This window comes from Mauremys mutica, chromosome 1, assembly GCF_020497125.1.
Source record: "Mauremys mutica isolate MM-2020 ecotype Southern chromosome 1, ASM2049712v1, whole genome shotgun sequence".
NCBI lineage: Eukaryota > Metazoa > Chordata > Testudines > Geoemydidae > Mauremys > Mauremys mutica.
Window position 1 is genome coordinate 164,576,789 of NC_059072.1, and position 23,375 is coordinate 164,600,163.

Here is a 23,375-nt window from a genome sequence, read left to right on the forward strand (position 1 = left end):
GATGGCTACAGGAAAGTAGTGAGGAACAGGTATGTTAGCCCCAGGCTAAACAAATCCCTGGTACCATGGTAACCAAATGGCAGTTGCTCCAGGTTAATCAAGACACCTGGGGCCAATTAAGATCTTTCTAGAAGGCAGTGGAGAGAGCTACATTGATTAGGACACCTGAAGCCAATCAAGGGCTGGCTGGAACTAGTTAAAAGCCTCCCAGTTAGTCAGTGAGGTGTGGGTGCTAGGAGCTGCGCCGTTGGAAGAACGAAGCAGTACCAATCATATCAGGTGTAAGGGAGGAGGCCTTGAGGTAACAGTGAAGGAGATATTGAGTGGGGGCTGCTGTGGGGAAGTGGCCCAGGGAATTGTACATGTCCTATTTCCAAAAAGTCAGCTACCATAGCTGCTAATTTTAGGGTCCCTGGGCTGGAGCCTGGAGTAGAGGGCAGGCCTGGGCTCCCCCCTTCCCTCCCTGACTAATCACTGAGACTGGGAGACAACAGAGACTGCGTGAGGGAGGATTGCTTCTCCTCACCTCCATTGTTGGCTTACGATGAAAATGGCTCAGTAAGCTGTGACCATTGCCTCTAGAGAGAGAAGGGCTACGTGGAAGGTCACAGGGAGCCTCTGAGGCTAGCAAAAATCCACCAGGAAATGCAGGACCCACAGAGTCAAGGACAGAACTTTGTCACAGGAGTTGTGGTTTGCTTTTGTCTGTACAGAATTTTGAACATACTTGATATTTTTAGTAAGTTTTGTATCATTACTGTTGACCCTAAGTATATTCTGCCTTTGGTGCAATTCAGATAACTTCCACTTATATTAATAAGAGACTGGCCCACAGTGGTGCAAGTGGAATCCATTTCTTACTGGTATGCTGCCCCTCATGGGGCATGTGACCTCCTCCCGTGATTCTCCATGTGACTCCTCCCCACCCAGCCCAGGGCCCCCATGCTTTCCCCATCCCCTCCCCATGATATTCCCCCCCTTACCTGGGGAGGGGAGGCTCTGTCTGTCCTCCTCCCAGCGTGGCTGCTGTACAGACGGAGGAGACCCTGCGCCTCAGCCCATCCACGGTACAGCAGCCGCACTGGAGGAGCTGCCGGCGTGGGGCCACCGGATGGCCCCACACCGGCAGCTCCTCCGGCACCCCTTACTGCCCCCAGCCCTATCCTCCAGCAGGGCTGGTTGTCATACAGACCGGAGGAGACCTTGCGTGGAAGGGCTGGGGGCGGTACAGTTGCGCTGGAGGAGCTGTGGGCGTGGGGCCACCGAGCGGCCCCACCTTCTGCTCCTCCTCTTTCTGGTATGCCGTACCGTTCTGCCCTACTTGCCCTGCTGCTGGCCCAATGTCAAAACAGAAAGAAAACACATATTAGAATTTTCCAGCCCACTGATGAAGAAACTTTAAGTTAAAATTTTGTGTGTGTGTGTGTATTGGGGGGGGGGAAAGAGGGGAATAAGTACAAAGATCCCTATTCAGCTCTCAGTGACACTACTCCAAACCCAGAGTAGCTTATGGAGTCACTTTGATTTTAGGCCCTGATCCTGTAAAAACTTGCATACATTGGTAACTTTACACATATGAGTAGTCCTACTGGACTGACTTTACACATGTGAGTAGTTCCTTTCACTCACATGCATGAATTTTTGCAGGATCAGCGCCTATCTGCTGGTGTTATTGAGAATAGAATTTGGCCCAAGATATTTAGCGTATGACTTTATTGAAAGTGTGTGTGTATATACCCCCATGTATGTGTTTGTATATAAAATCATGTTTGTTTTAGTAACAGAAAAATAATCAATAAAGTCCTGTTCCCTAAATCATACCACCTATGCAAAGTCATGCAAGGTCTCTAAAATGCATCAGGAAGGATATATAAAGCTCCAGTACTGCAGAGTTAAAGACTGAACATGCTCTAGTGGGAATTTTATACAATTAGTTTCTAATGCACCTATCTCTGTTATGTATAATTTGATTCTTTGCGCTACACTTGATCCAACACAAAGCTAGTATTTTAGTGTTCCTTGGGTGAGAGACTGCAGGGTTTTTTTGTTTTGTTTTGTTTTTTTGTTTTTTTTTACAAAATTAAAAAGTAGGTAATGTTTTGGTTCTGCTTGCTAGAAAAATATGGTTTTGATTATTCTTAAAACTCTTGATTCAACCTAGTTTGAGAGTCAAGACACCTTATTTTTACTGCCCATACAACATATTGTGCATTTTAACTCAGATGAAATCCAAGGTACTGTACAATGGACTTGCATCAAAAAGAGATTGTTGCAGCAGGCTCTGACTGGAAAGTGAAGTGTAATTTAAGAACTATTAACAACAGAAAGATCACACAAACAGTTCAGATTTTGGATTAGTCATTCTTCCAGTGGTTCAAAATGATGATTTTTTAAGACAGAAAAAATGTTAAGTTAATAAAGGAAATATTAACCCCCTGAAAATATAAGAGTTTGCCTAAACACAAGGCTTTAAAGAGTCTCAAAGCATTAAGTGCCAGCTTTGTTCTTGCCCAGTGTTAGATTTTCATTAGGTTATTACCAAATTTTAGGCTGAGGCAGCCTGTTTAAATACATTTATAATATCCCATTACCGGTGACCAACCTTTCTCTGATACTTGTCTGTCTCTTTTTTCTTTTGTCTGGATCCCTGACCCTCTGCGACTCCACTTTGTCTTGCCTAAAAATGATTACCGCTAATTCTTTACTCAGAAACATGAGAAGTGAGAACTACAGGTTTCCTGAGTTTCGTAACAGTATAGGACAAAAGGTTCTAGCCGTTTGTCTCAATTACAGCAAAAAGGCTGAATTTGCAACTAGTTAGTTAATGATGTAACTGGTAGTATTTGGTAGGAAAGGAGACATGGGAAATCATTTTGGGGCAGAAGATCATTGTGAAAGGCTGATATATGTACTTCAATTTCAAACAGGCCTTAACGGTGTCATCTTCTCACGGGAAGTTGTTGACACTCATACTTGCTTCCATAACTAGAATTAATGTGCTCATCCCTAAATAATGTATTGTTGTAATATTTATATAGATGAATAGGGCCAAAATCCCTCTGTCATTTAGCAAAATGAGTCATATTTCATGCTTTTGGGGTCATCTGCCACTATATTTCACAGCTGTGACATTTTGACCAGGAAAAAATTAAGTGGGTGGATGGCGGGGAAATATTTACAGTGCTTTTGAAAAATAAACTTACTAAAATCAATAGGACAATATTTGAATGACTTCTGCTGTCCAATCTCAACATACAGTAAGGGAGATGGTAGCAGTATTGAAAATCAAATGTAGCACGAGTTTTCTTGTTCAACTGTTTTAATAGCAATCAGACATGATATTAAATATCAATATTAAAGGACAGCCCAGGAAAACTGTATAAGGCTATATATACACTCTTCAGAATTATGAAGACATCATAAACTACGTAAACTTTGCTTATTTCCAGTGATATTGTCAGAATGTGTATAATATGTGTAGCTTCATAATTCACAGTTAATATGTGAAGTATTCTCTCTTTGGACTGTCTATCGTATATTTCAGAGGCTCACTATTTTCTTACATTCCTGCAAAGCTGCCGTTTCTTTCATGTTACAGCAGTGAGTTTCAAGCTGACAAAGTACTGAAAGATTTGAATGAGTGAGAGCTGGAAAACTGAGACACAAAATTTGAATATTTTATTTACAATATTAATCACCTCAGTTTATCGTGAAAGCCAGACGACAACAAATTGCCTCAACTGAAGCTAATACCTAAGTGGATTTTTTTTCTAAAAAATGCATAACAGTTGACAGATCTGAAGTGTGCTCTCCATGAAAATATTTTTCCACTATGGCTTTTCCAAAAAAACAGAAGTTCAAAGCTTAACTAGTACATGTTATAAAAGAACAAATTTACCATGACACTTAAAGACATGAGTCGGTGTGTTTTTGGCTTTTGGGGGCAGAGTTTCTTTCTTGTCAAGACAAGATTTGAAGCAAAGAAATTTGTTTTTATATCATGTTCAGTAAAGAACGTATCAATACTGTATTTGACTGAATCAAAGCTATACTGTGTTAGGGCCCTTTCCATCTGAAGATCTCAAAGCACTTAAAAATATTAATTAATTAAAATTCACAACACTCCTACATGATAAGCCAAGTATTAACATCCTCATTTTACAGATGGGGACACTGAGTCATAAAAAGTTAAGTGATTTGACCCAAGTTTACCAGCAAGTCAGCAGCAGGTCTGGGAATAGAATCCAGGGGTCCTGACTCCCATGTTTTCACTCTACTAAAGAATAGTCACTTTCATTAGAGAGTTGCACAAGCAAAACAAATAGTATTCAAGCAGAAAACAATGTGGAGAAGGTTCTAACATTTCTATAGCTGGAACTAAATTTAATCTGTGTAACAGTGAATGTGATTGTTCTAGACTTTGTGGTCTTTTTAGTGGTGGGACTTACAGGGTACAATGGCCACTTGAACAACACTTCATCTAATGAAACCATGGGGTAAAATCTGACTTTTTGGTCAGAGTGGCAGGTGTGTGTTTGTCTCACCCTTTTCCCTAATGACATTTGGTTGGAATCTGATTCTATCATATACTTTGACACAAATCCGCACCGTTGTAGATTTTCACATGCACCACCTAATGAATTGTTAACATTCAGATGCATGCAATAAAATTTATTGTACCACCTACTGCATTGCTAACACCATTTTCTGCAGCCCCTGACTTCTCCCCACAGATCTCTCATCCAAGTATTAAATTCAGCTCAGCTGTCCTGGTACAGAATCTTAAATGTTGTGTAAGAAGAAACCACAGGACCAAGGGCAGGTATATATGACTGATTCCCCAGAGTCCTGTTAACAGGTCTGGACCTTGGCAGAAAAATGGTTGCTAATTAAGGGCCAGATAACACCTGTCTCTCTGCCAGGGTGGGGAGAGAGTTCAAGGAATTTTGTCCCCTTAACCCACGTTCAGGCATAATCCTGATCCTTGTGCTCCCTGATGAGGGATCTCTAGCAATGCTGGCAGTGGGGTAAGGGCAGGTCCTGCCCTATTTCAATGCCACCCATTGTAACAGGCATCATGCAGGGGGAGCACATGCTGCTCTGGTCCATGCCCCCACCTTACGATCTCTTGCAAGCGACAGAGAAAAACATACTCATAAGGGAAGTTAGGAAACTCTGATTTGTAACCTTGATGGTAGATGGGCCCACAGTCTCTCCTGTTCTAAGAGAGCCAAATATTTTAGGTATCGGGTAGAGGCCATTGCCAGACACAGGATACCAGACAAGATGTGCCATTTGTCTGTTCTTGAATGGAATTTCCTATGTTCCTATTACCGAGCAAACTCTATTTATAATAGAACAGCTTCTGGTTTTGTAGAGATGGTATGCAGCACATTCTTTTTCTCTCTTTGTAATTCTCATAGTTAAGTTTAAACATTTAAAAGTAATTTATTAAGCAATATGAAGTTAATGAGACTCGCAGGTCGGCAATTTGCTTTGTCGTTTAAATAAGGGGTGAATCACTAAAGGCCTGGAAATCTGGTTCTGTTCAAGATAAATTTAGAGATTTCTCTGAAGCTTAGCTAAACTAACATGCACCTCCTTGCAGGGGCGGCTCTAGGCATTTCGCCGCCCCAAGCATGGCAGGCAGGCTGTGTTCAGCAGCTTGTCTGCGGGAGGTCCACTGGTCTCGTGGCTTCAGCGGACCTCCCGCAGCCGCGGGACCAGCGGACCCTCCGCAGGCACGCCTGCGGGAGGTCCACCGAAGCCGCGGGACCAGCGGACCTCCCGCAGGCAAGCCGCCGAAGGCACCCTGCCTGCCGCCCCCGCGGCGCCGGCAGAGCGCCCCCCGTGGCTTGCCGCCCCAAGCACACGCTTGGTGTGCTGGGGCCTGGAGCCGCCCCTGCCTCCTTGAGTTAGAAACTAAGCGAAGGTTCTCACAAGATGAAGGCCAGGATTTTCAAAAGTGACTAGTGATTTTGTGTGCCCACCTTGATGTACCTTTAAAAGAGCCTGATCTTCAACCAGTGCTGAACACCCTCATTCTGAAAATTGAGTACCTTTTAAGGTGTCTCAAGTTTGGCAGTTTCACTTCTCTGCCTCAGTTGCTCCATTGGTAAAAGGGAACAAGGTAGTAATATTTACCTACACTACGCCTCAGGAGTCCAGATTCTGATTTCAATTACTTTGGTGTAACAGAGTTCGGAATCTGACCCAACGTGTAATTAGTTAATGCTTAAGTGCTGACAGCTATCATGATCCTATGTGTACTATAACTTGTGTATTGTCTGTAGGGCAGAGAACAAACTCTCTCACTCATTGCTAGACATAGTCTGGATGCTTATTAGCACAATAGATACACTTTTTTTCTGTCGAGGGTTTTTTCCAATACCACTAAATAAACTTAGCTGTGTTTAGCTGTGACTGGACAAGACACAGCTGAACATGTTGGCTTATAGTGAGTGAGCTCAGCCCCCAACAATAGCTTAGTCAGAGCTGTTTTATGAATCTATTTCTTTGTAAGCATTGTTGATCAATAGTTGTTATATGACATTTTAGACTGTAGACCAGCTAAAAAGTTTATTAGTAATGGAACATCTCATTTTTTGTATTAACAAACTGTATTAGATCATCAACTTTTGAGATGGTCTGAATGCTGGAACAGGGATTGAGGCAGATACTGCTGGCTGCAAGCTTAATCTCCTGGACAGAATCCTATGACAGTCCACACAGTAGACTCTAGGCAAGAGAGACTGGCACAACATGTGCCAGTTTGGATAGTATAGTCATACTATAGCTTATAGAAGGAATCCAGAAGCTCTGTGGTGATTTGAAATCTGAGTTCATGGTTTGTACCGGCCCCTGACTTTATAGAGGCTAAAAAATAAACCCTGAGTGCTCCCCTCTCTCTCTCACTCACTCACTACTTTGGAGTATTCAAAATCCAGATGCAGATCCACATTTGTTGGTTAGGGCAACCTCTAACATCGTGAGACTGTGCAGCCAACAGAAACTCCTGTGAGGAGGCGGCTGCTCCTGCACAGGTAGAGTCAAGCCAAGAACAGTGTATGCTTCCTCTTAAGTATTTAGCACAACTGCAGCTAAGTGGTTGCTTATGTTCAGAAATGAAGGGAATAGTCAATGAAACCAGTGATCTTTACCGACATGACCACCACTGTTTAACCATTATACTAGACAGCGTCATCTTGCCTAAGGCTATCTGGAAATCTGAGGCTGATAGAGACAGTACAATATGTAGTACGGTCCCAGAAAGGAATAGGAGCATCAGGAAACAACATAACACTAATTGACAGATGCTGGCATCATTCTTAGCAGTAATCCTTTCTCAAGGAGGTACCAAAATGAGTCTGTTTGGTTTACCCACAGGTATCTGGACGTTTTTCTTGGCAGGCATCGGTATCACCAGTTATTTGGCATCGTGATTCTTGCCCATGTCTAACCTTTCCTGTTTTTGCTGATGAGAAAGGACAGGCTTGGGGCTAAGGCACTGGACTAGGGATTAGGGGAGGTGAGTTCTGTTCTGAGCTCTGACAGGCTTTCTCTGCATCTTTGACCAAGTGACTTATACTAGACTTTTTTCAAAATCAGGCACCCACAAATGAGATCAGAGTTTCAAAAGAGCAAAGCTTCCATTTAGGCACTGAGACAAGCTTGAAGGAGCTTTTCTGAAAATCTAGCCACAAGTGTCACAGTGGGAGCTGCCAGGGTGCTGAGCACCCCTGTGAAAATGGCTCTTATTGAGAGGCCTATTGTGGGAATTGAGTTCTTTTGTTTGCCCCAGTTGCAGGTGCTGAGCGCTTGAAAATCCATCCGCGAGCTGTTTTGAAAATCTGGTCCTGCATCTCTCTCTGCCTCAGTTTCTGGTAAAATGGGGGTAATACTATTTCCCAGAATGCTTGTGAGGATAAGTTCATTGACCTACTATACGTAAGATGCTCAGATGCTTCTTTAGCAAGGGGAGGGAGCTGCAATTTTTAGCAGAATACCTTTCCAGACATACCAATCATCTGTGTTAGCAGGAGTGTTTTCAAGGGACTGCAGCAGAGCTAGGCCTGACTCCCAGTCTCCTATGTGAAATTCACACTTCTGCTGTTTTGCAGATTTTTCATCTATTATAATTATTTGTCTTGTGGAAGCACGTAGGGGCCCCAGTGGTGGACCAGGGCCGGTGCAACCATTTAGGCAACCTAGGCGGTCACTTAGGGTGCTAGGATTTGGCAGGGCGGCATTTTCTTTGGCAGCGACCACGGCGGCCGGATCTTCGGCAGCCCCGGTTGCCACCGTCATTTAGGCGGAGGGAGCTGGGGCAGAGGAGCACGGGGAGGGCTGCCTGCAGCAAGTAAGGGGGGGGCGGCATGCAGGGGAACTCCCCGCCCCACCTTACCCTTGCCCCACCTTACCCTTGCCCCACCTTCTCCTCGAGCACGCTGTCGCTGCTTCACTTCTCCCGCCTCCCAGGCTTGCGGCACCTAAGCTGATTGGCACTGCAAGCCTGGGAGGCGGGAGAAGTGAAGCAGCGATGGTGTGCTCGGGGAGGAGGCAGGGCAGAGGTGAGCTGCTACTTCCAGACCCCGCTCCCCAGCGGGAGCTTGAAGGACGGATTAAAAACTTCTGGTGGGCCAGATGCAGCCCCCGGGCCATAGTTTGCCCACCCCTGCTGTAGCATATGCTATCAACAGCGGCATCTGCTGGTCTTTCTTCCAACTCACCACATCTCCTTTTCTTCTGGCAGCATGGGTCTCACATGAAGGTAATGGTACCATGACTCCTTCCTACAGATGGACCACACCTCACTTTTCCATTCTCATCCCTCTGGCACTACCAGAACCAATCCGAGATAACGGTACACAGAATTTTCTCATAGGCCTGCTGAAGGATGTCGTGCATAATGGCTGTCCTCTGGCTACATTTGCTAAACACAAGATGCCTCAAATGCACAGTGTTTTCAGAGAAGGGAGCATGACAATTTTAGGACCACTGCTCTTTTTGGCTCCTTTGCTGTCCATTGGGATTACAGGCAGGTAAGGATAATAACCGTTTATCATTCAAGTGGAGGAATGCTGCAAATATTTTACAGTGCATAGCAATACCACAAAGCAATTTAGGACAAGAAGTGAAAAACCAAAATGCTGTGTCCAATGTAAATTACATGTGGTTTCTAAGGAAGCAAAATAAATCCCCACATTGTAATTTGGCCAAGATGATGACAATAAGTCCTCTAGTGTTGTGAAAAGTACCATAAGGTCAATACAAGACAACTGTTGAAGACTGTAGTTTCACATGTCAAACAGGAGATGGCATCTCCAGAAGCCCATCTCCCCTAGTGCCATGCTGGGACATTTCTTGCTTTAGGCTGACTCAGAGATAAGAGCACCACCTACTGTATTGCTAAAACCACTTCCTGTAGCACCCGAGTTTTCCCTACAGATTTCTCGTTCAAATCTTGAATTCAGCCCAGCCCTCCCTGATGTAGAAACTTAAATGCTGTGCAAGAAGAATTACACTGCAAGTCTTGTGTTACCATAGAACCTCAGAGTTATGAACAACAGTTATGAATCGACTGGTCAACCGCACACCTCATTTGGAATCGGAAGTACGCAATCTGACAGCAGCAGAGACAAAAAAAAATGCAGTACAGTACAGTACTGTGTTAAACATAAACTACTTAAAAAAAAAAAAGGGAAAGTTAAAAAAAATATTTGAAAAGGTAAGGAAACTTTCTGTGCTGTTTCATTTAAATTAAGGTGGTTAAAAGCAGCATTTTTCTTCTGCATGGTAAAGTTTAAAAACTGTATTAAGTCAATGTTCAGCTGTAAACTTTTGAAAGAACAACCATAATGTTTTGCTCAGAGTTAAGAAAACCCTCCATTTCCTAGATGTTTGTAACTGTTCTACTGTACTTCTACCAGTGTCAGGATAAAAACAGCAGAAGAGCACAGCAATATTGTGACAAGCATAACTGTGTTTTAAAATATCTAGTGAAATAAAACCCTGTTATTGGAACAGTTTTGAGAGTCAAGTTTACTACAGTGTAAGCAACATTGTACAAGAGTTTTTTATAGAGTGAGGAGTGATTTTAAATAGCTCATTGAGACAATTTCTTATTACAATGATTGTTATCTTATGTGGTGGAGCAAGGGAAGGAGGAAAGGATGGGCTGGGGCTTCTTGAGTCTGAGCTTACAAGGTGCTGAGTGCCTCTGCAGAAATGCTAAGTAACTTCAGGCCCCTTTAGCTACAGTGGGAATTTAAGGACTACAGTATCCCCAAACTCAGCACTTTGCAGAATCAGGCCTTTTGTCTATGAATTTTCACTGAATTACAAAAACATCTGTCAAAATACACCTAATGGATTTTTGTAAGTGTGTGTTTCCTCATTTTCATGTAGCAAACAATGTGTAGCAAGTATAAAGGGACAACAGCTGGGAGAATATCTCCAACTGTCCACAAATATTTGCTCCAATACATAATTCTGTTTGCTTTTGCCTGTTTTGTGCCCCTTTTGTGTTCACTTTCAGTGAATATTCTACATTAGTGTTAGGAATGGTGTTGGAAACAGCATTTCAAGTGAATATTAGAGGATGTTCATTGCAAGTGAATTCTGAACTCCTTAAGGGTAATATTTATTTCTGAAATCTGATTCTAAGAATTATCTTTATCCAATTGGGAAACAGAGATCATAGAAGCTATATGCCCTATCAAAATTAACCAACACTTTGAATTTCAGGGACTAAGTATTTGCAACTGGCTGCTCATGAACAATCTACAGTCAATGATCAAAGTGCGTCGAGTCTTTAAAAAACAAAACTTAAAAATGATTTGGTAGTTTCACAGTGGCACAAAAACAGAAATTTTAGGGCTTCAAATGATTGGCTCCCTGTGACCAAAAATCGGCCTTGCTTTTTAAGATGCAGTTTTTACTACGAGATGTGATATATGGATATTACGGTATTTCCACTTTCATATGACCATGGACTTTGGCTAGTGAACATGGGCAGCAACTAATTTTCATATGCAAACTTATGGCACAATAAAAAGATGTTTGGGTCAGTGATAGCTTAAGCATGTAGGCCTAGATCATCAAGGGTATTTAGGCACCTAACATCCATTGAAATCAATGGAAGTTAGGAGCCTAAATATCTTTAAGGATCTGGGCCTCATTGACACGATAAAGCATGTCATTTCTGAGAAAGCAAATAATGGTCTCTAGCATCTCTCTGGTTGGGCACTGGGACTTCTTGGCCAATGGCAACTGTGAAAGCCAGTGTAGCACAGCTCAAATGGAGCCATGCTATGTGGAACTGGGGAGAATTGTAGGCATCTCCATTACAGGCACAGAACTGCCTTTGGCTGCAGGAGGAATCCTTGGGGTGATAGATTAGCATCCTTCCCCCATGGAAGGGGCGCAGACATGCACAAGAGTGTTTCAGGGGGATCATTGCACAGTTTTATACACATCCCGCTGTTCCTTTCCTATAGGTATTTCCCTGCACCATGGCAACTGGAGGAGGAAAGGAACTCCAGCCCTCACTCCATCTTGTACATCTTCCTGCCAGTTCAGGGTCCTTCACTGGAGAATATACTGTAGTGCTATTCATCAACAAGGCCTTGACATGAACCCTTATGGTTATTGCCTCGCTCATTCACACAGGGACTGCTAAAAAGTGCACAAGTGCAGTAGTGACACTGACCCGACAGGCAGGTAGTGATTTTTGAAGTATACAATCGTCGAGTGTTTACAAGTCATCTACAGTTACACACGGGAAATTGTTCCCTGGGCAATTGTTTTGGTTTCAGAATAGGTTGAAGTGATCCCTGTGAGTGATCACAGAAGATAGAGATAGGGTCTGCCTCCCATTTTTAGAGGAAAAGCTAAATTTCATTGAACTCCCCTGTCAAAGGTCCTTCCCCACTCTGAACTCTGGGGTACAGATGTGAGGACCCACATGAAAGCCCCCTAAGTTATTTCTACCAGCTTAGGTTAAAACCTGGTACTCTGCCACCACCAAGTGCTTTAACAAGAAACAGGGAAAGGACCACTTGGAGTTCCTCTTCCCACAAAATATTCCCCCCCCCAAACCCCTACACCCCTTTCCCTGAGAAGGCTTGGTAATCCCTTCACCAATTAGTCCTGGTGAACACAGATCCAAACCCTTGGATCTTAAAACACTGAAAAATCAATCAGGTTCTTAAAAGAAGAATTTTATTAAAAGAAAAGGTAAACTTCATCTCTGTAAAATCAGGATGGAAAATAACTTTACAGGGTAATCAGATTCAAAGAACCCAGAGGAACCCCCTTTAGCCTTAGGTTCAAAGTTACAGCAAACAGAGGTAAGCCCTCTAGCAAAAGGAACATTTACAAGTTGAGAAAACAAAGATAAAACTAACACACCTTACCTGGCTATTACTTACAAGTTTGAAATATGAGAGACTTGTGCAGAAAGACTTGGAGAACATGGATTAATGTCCGGTCCCTCTTAGTCCCAAGAGCAAACACTCCCAAAAACAAAGAGCACACAAACAAAAGGCTCCCCCCCCATCCCAAGATTTGAAAGTATTTTGTCCCCTTATTGGTCCTTTGGGTCAGGTGTCCGCCAAGTTACCTGAGCTTCTTAACCCTTTATAGGTAAAAGGATTTTGGTGCCTCTGGCCAGGAGGGATTTTATAGAATTGTATACAGAAGGGTTGTTACCCTTCCCTTTCTAGTTATGATACACACCTTTCTGCAGGGCTGGCAGGAGTCTCTCCATTCACTGGAGTGCTCTGTGCAATTTGTGGGTTCTTATTCTATTCTTTTGGGTTGACCAGAATGTGGCTTTGGCCCATTGTGTGCTCCTCCCTACCTGACCAGCAACCACAGAGGCAGTTTATTACTGAACAGAAATCTAAGAATCAGTTTTGGCCAGAGCTGCCTTGGAAAGTTCACTTACTAACATTGCTTTGGTTTTATTTCAAAAATGTCTTGACAAGCACTGACATTTTTGGAACCGTTAAAGCACAAAAGATTTATTCCTAAAGGCCTACATTGTCCTTTTTCCTCCCCAGCAAATGATGTGATGTGCTACTATGGTAATTTCTAGCCACTGATTGAAAGGGAATGAGCTCAGAGTGCTGCTTTTTTAATTTTTTTAAATGTGTGTTATGTGAATTTTAGTGCTGGTGGGAGGTACTGAACTAACTACTCTGTAGATTTAAGTTTTCCCTTCATCCACAAAACAGGTAAAGTAAGGACACTGCAATGTAAGCTTCCCCCATTAGCCTGCCTCTGTTCCTCAACCCGGACCCAGAGTGACCACCTTGTAATTCATGGGTTCTCAAACTGGGGGTCTGGACCCCTCATGGGGTTGTGAGGTTATTACATGGGGGGTCACGTGCTGTCAACTTCCATCCCAAATCCTGCTTTGCCTCCGGCATTTATAATGGTGTTAAATATATTAAAAATGGTGTTAATTTATAAGGGGGGTCACACTGAGAGGCTTGCTATGTGAAAGGGGTCACCAGTACAAAAGTTTGAGAGCCACTGTTGTAATTCTTCTGCTCTGACTGGAGTTCCATGCAAGATGGGGAGAACAGAACAGCAAAGCAGCCGTCAGTTGTGTGTCTGAGAACTGAATTTTTGCCTAGCTTTCTTCAGTCAGATTTGATGGGCCTTACCATTTTCAATTATGTTCTTTTAAAATTGTATTGAATAAATCTGAGGCAATATCCGTACCTTTACTGGAGAGGTTGTAATCTTTGTTACTTCAGTTCACAACAAAAGGGACCTTGTTGGGCCCTTGATTGAGTTTTGGATGTGTGGGTAGCAGCAGTGGCCAAAAATGCTTTTCTGCACGTTCTCTTGACTTGAAGGTCAAATGCAGACCATACCATGGTTATCTGTGCCTTCCTTGCCTTCTGCTGTAGTGTAGAATGAGGCTCCCCATTAGCAGGGAGTGGATGATACATATGTTTCAAAGAATAGTTTATTTCTGGCTTCTACTTGTTAGTTTTGACTTCTAGTGCCCTTTGTGAATTGGGTTCTGTGTACCCTAAATGCCACCTCTCTCTCCATGATATCCTTGGCAGTTGAGATCAGCTGAGATGCTTGACCTGAGAGTCCCTAGATTTGTGCATCTGGAGCCTGGTGGATAGATTATTCTGAGCAAAAACCTCTTGACCGTGGAACTTGCTTCCCCCCCCCCCTCTCTTTCCCCCCCCCCCCCCCCCCCGCTTGGTCTGAAATAGCCAACATTTATTGAGCCTCTCAATAGGCAGCATAACCTGTTTACACAGGACTTTCCTTAGGGAATCAGGGGAAATGGGCTTAGGTTGGGATGCTCTCCCCCACTGTCATTTGTTTAATGATCTGTAAATATGGACTTTTTATAGCTATTTTAAAACATTACATTTTTGGGGTTGCCTAGAATGTGTGTGACAGACAATACATTTAGAAACATTTGAAAAATCAGTGTGTAATAGCTACATACATGGTCCTCTTGGGGAAGAGGCGCAAGGTGTGGGTTTAGTATATTATGCATGATGGAGGATGCACTAACTGAACAGTCTGGTAAATCACAGGGCTGGCAAGATGTGAGATGCTTGACGGAATGTTTCTAACCTCCTTGGAATTCACCATTATTTTTGAGTGCCCTTCTGTTGAACTCGGTGTAGGTGTGGATGAGACCCTGTAATGAATGAGGTCCACATACATGCACAGACACCACAGTCATCAGCTTACTGCATACATGCAGCACTGGGAATAGGATTTACGACCTTTGCCTCCACAAACACAGCTGCTCCAAAAACTGTAGGCTCTGCAGCCAGCAGAGGGAACTGATAAACACTCAAACAAGTCTGATTTCCCTCCCCCCACCCCCATTCCCACACCCTGCCACCTAGAAGAGGGCACCGGTTCACACTTACTTTCAAGAAGAGACCCTTACATCTAACCCCTCAGCAGCTTACCCTTATATGCCAGATGCACTGAATTTTATTTAGCTGGCTTCTGCCATGAAATATAAACCTTTTTGCATCAGATCTCAGTACATTAAAAGATGCCCATATGCGAAATAGTAATACAATTTGATCACCTGTTGACAGATTACATTCATTATACACCAAAGTAATATGAGAAAGCATTGCTACATTTCATAAATATATGAATAAAGACCAAGCAGAATTATTTATTGGTGTGTAGTGTATCCATGACAGCAGAGATCAGGCCTAGCTATTATATAGCTCAAACACATGGGGATACAGGGCTAGAATCCTTGTCAGTCAGGTACATATGTGTAGTCCTGTACAACTTAACAGTGGCTCTCCAAACTACTGTACCCTTTTCAGGAGTCTGATTTGTCTTGTGTATCCCCATATTTCACCTCACTACTTGCTAACAAAATCCCACATAAAAATACAGAAGTGTCCCAGCACACTGTTACTGAAAAATTGCTTATGTTCTTGTTACCATATAATTATAAAATAAATCAAGTAGAATATAAATATTGTACTTACATTTCAGTGTATAGTATATAGAGCAATATGAACAAGTCATTGTCTGTATGAAATTTTAGTTTGTACTGACTTCGCTAGTGCTTTTCATAGAGCTTGGCAAATATCTAGATAAACTGGTGTAGCCCTGGAAGACCTCTTAGTATCTGTATCCCTGGTGGAGAACCACTGACTTAAGCAAAGGGAGAATTCCCTGGGCTGCTACTAGTAGTAGATCCCTTATCCTCTTTGAGGACATGCCACAAGAGGGTAACATCGTTCACTCACATAATCTCAGTATATCACAGCAGGAAAATTAGGATGCATCCAATATAATTATTTATTTTAAATATCCTTAATTTTAATTAAAAATGGAACAAGCAGCCAATGTTCCACTGTCTTTTCTTGTTGCCTAGTATAGCCCTTCCTAATAATGCGATGACCAAATGTTATTCTTAGAAGTGCAACATTTGTGAGAATAGAAAATTATCTCCCAGAAGGGCAAAGAACCCAGGAACACAGAATAGCTTTTATGTCAAGAAACTGAGCAGTAATGGCAGAACATGTGGATGTTAAAGTTCAGGGTAATATTCAGCCCTTTGCTGTCTGAGATGTGTAAAATGAAGTGGTGGTAGAGGGGTGAAAAATTCCTGAGCTGCTCTGTCTGCACACTGCAGAGTGGATGGGGTGCCTGAGTGCTACTTATTCCTGCTGCAGAAGTGAATAGCTTGCACTATCTGCAGCTAGATAGCGGCAAAGTAGCCTGGTCATTTCCCCCAAACTGGATAGAACACCCTCCTCTCCCCTTGGAGCAGTAGAATATGGATGGACAAGTTAATCAACGTTTCCGTCTAGCACCGAAGGTTGTTTTTCTAAGTTGATCAATAGAACTAACAAAACTGTGCCTTAACCCAGACTCATTAATGCCTAATAATATAGACAAAGAAAACACCCACGTGATTCTCAGGGTAGAAATCTGAGGAATACAGGCTAGTTCTCTGCAGTCAGCACTTAAATCTTTCAGTCAATTTCATTATAATCTCTATAAACCCTTCTGTTTCAAACCGATTCACAGCTCTTTGATTCCCCTGCAGACTCTACATTTATACCTATCCCTGAGCGTATATTGCAGTACATCAAGGTGCATTACAAACTGCTACCTTCCTTCACCAGGTCATTTGCACCAGATGCTTGGTCTTGGTTCTTCCTAGTCTAATAAATAGCATTTCTTATTAGTGTTACTGATCTTTTAATTGTCTGTCTCACGCGCTCAGAGTTCTGTTCCAGTGCTCCATGTCCACAGTGAAAACTTTTCTTTTAAAAAAAGAGGAGACAGTGCCCCCAAAGGCTGCTATGACAATTATTTCTTAGACCAAACATCAGCATATGATAGACATCCAACGAATGGGGACAGGCAGTACTAGCTCACTTCTGTTCCCTCCCAAATAAGTATTTCTCCTTAGAACTACGGACTGTTCCATATAGCAACAGCCAGCCAGAGTCTGACACTCTCATTTGTCTCCTCATATTTATCCACCATTTTGGACATAGAAATGGGAGCCATAGTTCTTTCTCACATACTGTTTTTCAGGGAGCTGATGGTAAGGGAAAGAGTATTTCACGTTTACACACTGCACGTGAGGAGGAGGCGGCTCAAAATTCATGAGCCATTGACTCTCGCCTCCACCTTTCTTGTAGGACAGTGCAGCTGTAGAAATTTAGTGTTAAAATTCTGTGTGCTCATAAATGGGCTTTAGGGACCCAGACTTCAGGGAGAGGGCAAAGGGGAAAGATTTTTTTTTTTTGTGGTATTGTCATGTGAGTTACAGAGATGCCACCAGGGAGAGAGTATAAAAAGAATGAATGCTTTAGAATTGCATTGCACAATTGCAAGGAGCACCACCAAAGACTAGAAGGGCAGAGGATGGAAATTTGCTCTGATATTTCTCACACCAGTGCCAATCTCTGCCAAAAATATTAATCTAATTACCATGCTATTGTGCAAACTCATAAAAATAACATGATGCATGTAATACTCAGCATATAAATGATTCTGCATAAACACCTCACACTTTCTATACAAACTTAACTTTTAAGGTTTATCATTACTTAGTTGTCAAGTACCAACTGTAGTATGTGTGTATCACACACAATTTCTTGGCTATTGATGGTAGCTAGAGGAATCTGTTTTTGCTCATTCTTCCTGAGGTAGCTCAGGCCCAAGGAACCAAAGGGAGGGATGCACAGTGGATAAGAAAAGATGATTTTCTGGTTAAAGCACTAGACTGGGGCCCAGAAGAACTGGGTTCAAGTCCCTCTTCTGTCACAAATTTCATTTATGATCATGAGCAAGACACGTAGCCTCCACACCCCACTTGTAAAAATGAAGGGAAACAATACTTCCCTATGTTACACAGGTGCTGTGAGGATAAATTCATGAATGTTTGAGGCTCTCTGATACCACGGTGATTGTGATTAGTATCTACAAAGTAAGTATATGGTTTAGCCTGTGTAACTACGGGTCTGGTACAAAGCCCCTTGACATCAGTGGGAGTTTCCCCATTGATCAGATCAGTCCCTTAATGAATAGTATTAAAATATAGGTGCAGCCACTACAAGGAATGACTGGACATGTCCACCCCAACCTTTTTTTAATCTTCATTATGTCCCCTTTAGTGTGGCTTTAAGATTAATACATGCTATCAACTCAGGGGGGTTTATGCCATGCTCATTGCACTTGTATCTGAGCACCTTCTTCCACCGCCACTTCCAATTTTTTTTAATGTATCTGCACTACTGTTTTAATTTGTGCTAGGGCTTGCCATGGCTGAGCCCCAGCACTTCTAGGCTTGGCAGTTCATAGCCCTGGCACCTTGGTGCTTGCTGCATCGGTTATGAATATAAAAAACTTGTGCCACCTCTTTCATTACAAATTAAGCACTGATTGGGTGCATCTATGGGTGTGCTTTTGCTGTTCAAACTGAACAGTATTATTTGCTCTCAGAGCAGAAATTGGTCTTTATAAAAACCAGTTTTCATTTCAGCACCAAGAAAAATGAGGGCTGTGTTACAAACCTTGAAAAGCACATGTCTAGAAGGGTAACTTCTCTTGAATCCCTGCTGCATTCAACTTTCCTTAGTTCAATACTACGAAATGATGGTTGGCTGAATTAACTGCCCATTTTAAAGGATAAAGTGCCCTCAGGAGATTCTAGTTTAGTTTAATTAGACACAAAGTTTTTATGATATGTTCCAGGATCTATTTTCATATGCAAAAATAACACATTTCACAGCAATCTCTACTAAAAGGTACTTCAGAGCATGCAAATGTTCTGTGCCAAATGTATTTTGTGACGCGTTTCTTCTTGGGAACTGCTCTACCAGGTAAGGCAACACAGTGCATCAGAACCAAGACTTCATGGTAGGATTTTATTGTAAGCTACATTCTACAAGTAATATATTCCTAAAACTATATTTTCTATGTTCTTCCGTACAAAAATATCAGATGTTAAGCTGGAAATAAGAATTTGCAAGATAGTGTTAGAATATCAGTTAGAAAAAAAACTATTAGGCTTTTTTTGTGAGTCTCATGGAGGAAGTTTATGTGGATTAATTGTTTTTCAAAAATCAGTTTTTATTCCAACTTATGCATGCTGTGGAATGTACTGTATTTTGTTCTTAGTAGCAACCTCAGGATTTTTTTATTTTTTTTAAACACTTATGTAACCTTTCAAGGAAACAGTTGAAGATGTTGGGGTTTTTTTTTATACTCATTTGAAAGATAAAATAGATAATGTGTAACATGTAGGACAGATCTCCTAGATACACTACACAGAAAACAGTAGCATGAACAGTTATGCTGAGGTTATACAACTCTATCGTAGCTACTGTATTTGTAGCTATTGTGCAGAGGTGGTTATTTATAAAAAGACATTTTGTATTTAAAAAAAAGTCTCAGGAAAGAAATCAAAGCATTACTTGAAAAGGAGCTCTTTGGCTACAATGAAGGAAATACCAGCTTTTAACTGCAGAAATGTATTACATACAGAATATGTGCACAGTAGGTACAATCAACATCTACTGTTCATATAATAATTCCTGATCTCTCTCATTGCTGAATACTATGGGGGCATTCTAGGATTTGTATTTGTATGACGGAATTTGTTTAAATAGGTGACCATCTGTTAAAAATACCTTGACTTACAACTTGAGAAACCAGTACAAATCATTTAGATTCATCTCTGGAAGGATGGACAGATGAACAGAAAGGAAAGTAAAAACATTTTTAAAAGACATTTTTCTGCTTTAATATGTTTAGCTTCTTAACTATCTTATTTAGGCTAAAATATTTGATCTCTTTAGTATTCTCTTCTTATAACATTTGAAATGTATATAAAAGATATAGGAAGACAACTTTATATATCATCTATAAACATAGTTCAAACAGCTATAGATATAACGAAATTCATCAAAACAGTGCTTTTATACATGATGTCCTGTTGTTGCAAAAGGTGAAATTTTGCTCTTGAAATATGTTCTTAAATCATGTTTAGTCCCAGATGGTGAATTTTCCCTCCCCCATTTCTAACATCCACATGATTATTGTTCCTTTGTGAAGGCAGTAGTTCAAATATGTTTTTTTCCCAAAGCAGTAAAACCTGGATCAGAAGATTTGCTGAAGCTGTCTTGTACATTTCAAAAACATCCCCAAATGACCAGCAGGCCTTTTGAGTGTACTGTATATTTTAAGGGAAAATGTTAGGTAGCTTTAAAGTGCACTTTTGTTGACAATTTTGACTGGGCTACCCTCACTGAGATGGAAAATATTAACAGAGTAAAAATTGTTAAAATTTGACTGGATATAGTACTGAACTTTTCAAAATCAATCAGAACAGAAAAGAAAAGCTTTTCCCAGTCACATATGTTAGTCTTTTTCTCAGCAAGAAATGTTTTCATTTCATTGCTAAAACAACAGTAAGTTACTAACCTAAATGTCAGATGACTTGACATCTGAAAAAATCTCCACCAACACCATGCAGCAAGACAGTGGTTCAGTTGACATTAAGACTTCCTCAAAACTAGCCTGGTAGAATAGAAGCCTGAAGTAGCAGTAGCCTTACCTTGAGTGCACAAGTTCCAAGGAGAGGAGATGACTGGCTCGCAACAGTGGAGGACTGTGAAAGTGCTCTGATCAGCTGCTGGTAGCATGCACTTGGCTTTTATGTGCAGGTGGGAGGAGCTACTACTTACAGTAGGTGGGCAGTGAAGAAAGCAGGCAGGCAGAACTCAAAAGGCACTGTACGGTAGTTTCTGTTGCTCAGGGAGTGAGAGGGAGGGGTGAGAGAGGGCGAATTTGAATGGCATCACAGAGGAAGAAAAGCCTGATCTATTTGTTTTTATTAATCATTTGATTATAGCATTTATATTATTCCTCTCTAACTGGTACATTGTTCCAGTATATCATAGATATAATGATCCAAGGTCCCACTTCACTTAGTTTTAAGGGCTTTTATATCACTAGAATAATAATCCAAAGTAGTTAGCAGAAGAGCAGATAGATCTCTTCATAGATTCCCTTTCAAAGAAGAAAGCAGCCTCTTGATCCTTAAATTTCCTACTACACAGTGATTGGGCTTTCCTTATCTTCCATACCACCATTAGAATAATCATTCCAGAGGACTCCTCATTTTCTCTCTGCTGTGCTACCTGAATTTTTCTTGATGCAGCTGCAGCATGTGCCAGCTGAATTCACCTTAGCTTGGGGCAGTTTGATTGTTCCTTGTGTCTAAATTCCAAACAATTTTCCCCATGTCATATCCTCAAAAAGCAAATGTAGCCAAAAGGAACACACTCCTGGTGGTTTCTGTGTAAAATTATGCATTGTTCATTCAGTGCATTCACTGCTTTCAGAACATATGGGAGCAGACTTCACAGTGTCTAGGGACATCCATTCATTGACTGGATTCTCCAGATGAAACAGATACTGTGTATCCAGCTGGAATGGACTGATTCTTTATCTTTTCAGCCTCTAGTATAAAGGGGCCTTGGTCCTGACTGAGGCCCGTGGGTGCCGCTATAATACAAATGAATATGTGCTAATATACTGTTCAAAATTGTTCTAAATAAGAACACTAACAAATGCAATGAACTGGGAAAGTGATGTGGCTAGACCTGAGAGGAGGCCAAGGCAGGTGGAGCAAAGTAAGGAGGTAGAACAGTAGTGCAACCAGACTGAAGTTTGGGGATCGCCAGAATTGAGAGTGAATGAGTCCTGTTGACACAGTGTGTGGGACAGACTTCAGCTGAAGAGGAGGAATCTGGGTGAGACATGTCCCCCTCTCCCCTCCTCCAAATTGTTGTGTGTATGAGATAAGGGAGTAGGAGTATATGACTTCACAGGGAAAGGATAAAGGAAGTCCATGGTGAAGGTAGGTCATGGAGGTTGGTTAGGACATGGTAACACTTCTTGGACTGAGACACCAGTCTGGTCACAGTGTTTGCCATCGTGCTGGATATCAAGACTCTGGATGCTTGTAGGGCCTGTACACTTGTGCCAACCAATTGAAACCTGGGTCCTAATGCTCCTGAATCCATATTAATGAACCTAATTAGATGTTCACTGATTTCCAAAAGTGCTCAGCACTTCCAGATTCTACTGACGTAAATGGAGGTGTTGGCATTAACTTCAGTGAATGCAGGCTCCTGGACCTAACATTTTTATGTTAATTAGGTGAAAAATAGTGAATTCAGAGTAATCATCCACTCTCACCCCTTTCTTTTCCTCTCTTCTCTACTGGTGACTTAATGAGATATATAATCAGTAGCTGAGCTGACTCAGCTCTTTCTTCTAACCCAGAAGAATGAGTGCCATACAGTTTTTATGGTGTTTTCCTCTTTTTGGATGAGGATTTAGGCACTGAGCTCCTGTTTACATGAATGTTAATGATACCATTTTTTTGTTATGTTTAGGTGTTTGCCTCAATGTCCTTGGCCAAAATGTCCCCTCCTACTGTGTGCACTGGTTAGCTGCTATGTTCCACCCCAGAGAGAGCTGCCTTGTATTGGTGATGGATGTGAATGCTCTGTAGGTTATTTGTGCCCTTCACGATGAAAGTAATTCTATACATTATTATTATTATAATTGAATTGCTATTTGATAAGTTAATACATGTCTATTGCTAATTATAAATGAAATTGCCATTAGTTTATTTTTATAGCACCAAAAATTGCATTTAGATATTTTACAGTAGACATAAAAAAAGAGGGTCCCTACCATGAAGGCCTTACAGTCCAATTTTAGACATGTTACATCAAGTGGTGGTAACAAATAATGAAGAAGGAATAGGGTGAGGAAGGATGAAGGGTTATTGCAATAAGATCATATGGTTAGTCAGTTTAGGTAAGTGCACATCATGACAGATTAATTAAATTATGTACTTATACCAATACTAATCATTCCCCACAAAACTGGGACTATATTTAGTTGATGTGTACAACAATTAGGCAGTTCGTTTGTTCTGGTTTGTTCAAAGAAAAAATAGGGTGTTTGCTGTGGGTTCCATAGAGATAACTGTAGTCTTGGAGCTGAAGAAATATGCCTAGATTAAATATATTAATAACCAAAGTATTTAGACGTAACAATGTCTTTACTGACAGTCTGCAGTTGAAGGTCCATGCTAGGAAAGTCACCTGATAGGAGAATTTGTTGGATCAACTGAGAAAATCTGGCTAGAGGAGCCCTGATGGTATGAATGGATGGCAGGTTATCCCTTAGGGAAGAAATGATGGATTACATAACATCACAATTAGTGGCTAATATTGCTAAGAGTGATAGTTACAAGAATTGGATTTCAGAGCAGTTGAATAGTGCTGTAACTGACAGACTATTGG

The 23,375-nt window shown here is 41.5% G+C and overlaps 1 protein-coding gene across 2 annotated transcripts in view; it reads right to left on the reverse strand.

Moving 5' to 3' along the window:
- The window catches only part of COL8A1 (collagen type VIII alpha 1 chain), a 137,502-nt gene extending 116,834 nt beyond the window's left edge, over positions 1–20,668 (reverse strand). The window contains exon 1 of one of the 2 annotated variants that reach the window (XM_045008485.1): positions 20,606–20,668. The gene's annotated coding sequence lies outside the window, so the exon portion shown is untranslated. The remainder of the gene's footprint in view (positions 1–20,605) is intronic. The other variant, XM_045008475.1, reaches the window with a different exon arrangement.
- Positions 20,669–23,375: the final 2,707 nt, after the last annotated feature.